This window comes from Nymphaea colorata, chromosome 3, assembly GCF_008831285.2.
Source record: "Nymphaea colorata isolate Beijing-Zhang1983 chromosome 3, ASM883128v2, whole genome shotgun sequence".
Classification (NCBI taxonomy): Eukaryota; Viridiplantae; Streptophyta; class Magnoliopsida; order Nymphaeales; family Nymphaeaceae; genus Nymphaea; species Nymphaea colorata.
In genome coordinates, this window is record NC_045140.1 from 16,689,138 (window position 1) to 16,691,447 (window position 2,310).

Below are 2,310 nucleotides of genomic sequence, written 5' to 3' on the forward strand. Positions count from 1 at the left end.
TATTTACCTTTGATATTTCCTTGAGGAAGAGGAGAAATTTCATGTTCTTGCTATCAGTTGGCTGAAAGGAATTTTGGAAGACCTTCGATATGAGCAATGATGAGGAGTTCGATGAAGCTTGGGAAAGGATATTACATTGACTTTGGCAATCACGCATTTGCAAGGCTTCAACAATGAAATACTATGAGAAGAAACCCTCATATTCTATAAGATTCTGACAAGATATCAAAAAAACAAAAGCACCTAGAGGAGGGGGCTGGGGGATTTCTCTACTGTCATTGAGCTGAAGGTGATGCAATGAGTTTCCTTCAGACCAACCTCCAAAGTGCTAAAATGAAAAAGAAGAAAGGAAAGGAAGCACCAAGAGTGGGGGGATTTCTGTACTATCACTGAGCTGAAGGTGATGGAATGGGCTTCCTCGCGGGGGAATTTCTCTACTGTCACTGAGCTGAAGGTGATGGAATGAGTTTCCTCTTAGCGAACCTCAAAAGTGCTTATAAAAAAAAGAAAAAAAAAATGGGGGCACCAAGAGGGAGGATTTCTGTACTATCACTGAGCTGAAGGTGATGGAATGGGCTTTCTCGCGAGGGAATTTCTTTACTGTCACTAAGCTGAAGGTGATGGAATGAGTTTTTTCCAAGCAAACCTCAAAAGTGCTTAGAAAAAAAGAGGCATCAAGAGGGGGGGAGGGGAATTTCTGTACTGTCACTAAGCTGAATGTGATGGCATGGTCTTTCCTCCAAGCAAACCTCATAAGTGCTAAAAAAAAGAAGAAAAGGGAAAAAAAGGATCAGGAATTATAAAGTTATGGGGCCAAAATCTCAAGTATCAATTGCAAAAATCTTTTGCACATGCGAGATTCCAAGTCAATGTTTTCTCCTTTTTTGTGCTTTTCTATGAGGCTGAGAATTACTCCTCTATGTTCATATCCTAGAGATGTAAAGAGTTCCATTCAAGAAGCTTGATAGCATTGCTATGAGGTACATCTTAATACTCATGAAATATTTTGGGTAAAAAAGAATATATCTCCTGCACACAAACACTTGCACTCACAAAACTCAAGTTGAAATTCTTAGAGATTATGGCAAATAAGGTTGTGATCTGATTGATATATTGCTCACCTTTTGCTCATGAAAAAGTGTAAACAAAGTTTTCAAACAAAATTCATCCCCCTAGTATTATTGTTGCATCGAACTATCTTCCTCACAATTAATCCCTGCTGTCTCACCAAAGGAGGATTTTTTATTAGAATATTAAATCATAACCTTCATTTGAATCAATGACAACACCCTGATGCTTGACTTGATGAGAAGCAACCATGTGTTAAGGGGAATGGAAAAGAGATGGCCAAGTAGTTTGGCATGACACCTTGGTGCAGGAAGGAACCTTTTTTTTTTTTTTGTGTCTTTCCCTTCCTCTTTTTAACTTCTCTTTTATGGCAGACTGAAATTAGTTGAGTTTGGTTTAGTTTGGAATTAAATTTAGGCCATGCTTGGCTTTGACTTTTCTGTGTTTGTATGAGGTTTGTTGGGAAAGGGAATTTTCTTGGAAAATCTCCATTTTTTGTTTGTGAAGGGTTTGCATGGTTTACGTAGAGGTAGAGGGTTAGCTGCCAAAAAACTTCTCAAGTTTGGGTCTCTCTCTCTCTCTCTCTGTGTGTGTTTCACCATGGTATTGATTTCCCTCTGTATTGTTCTCTTGTCATATTCAATTGTCTTTTTCTTCTCTTTGGAAAGTTTTCTCATCTTAATTATTTTTTTGAAGTGCATTCATGCTTCTTCTCCTTACTTGCCATGTTCATCTCTCTTTGTCTCCTTCCAATAAAAAATTCTCTTATTTTCAGCATATGGGTGTTGGTTCTTCAGGTGGTGAGTATTCTTTGTTATCATGTCCACATATTGTTCAGCTAGTTTGTTTGCATTTCCATTTGTTTAATATTGAGGCAACGTTAATTGCTGGCCTTCCCTCGATTGACAATGAAAAAATAAATATTAGAACACCATGGGATCTAGGTAAATCTAGAATGTATAATCATTTCAAGAAAACCCTGAAAAAGGTTTTACGCCTAAAGGGTCCAACCATGGGTGCAAACGTAGTCCTCTTTTCAATATTGTTTGGGATCATCATAAATTTCATTTTGTTCTGTTTGGTAGACAAGATTTGTGTGTTTCACCATTCACATATACATATGATCTTAAAAGATCAGGTAATAGTGTTGTTGGCAAAATGCTTTATATTCTACCTGCTGCCAAGGTGTATGTCTAGCTCTGTCTTCAAACACTGCTTTATGGTGCACAGATGAGACCTTCA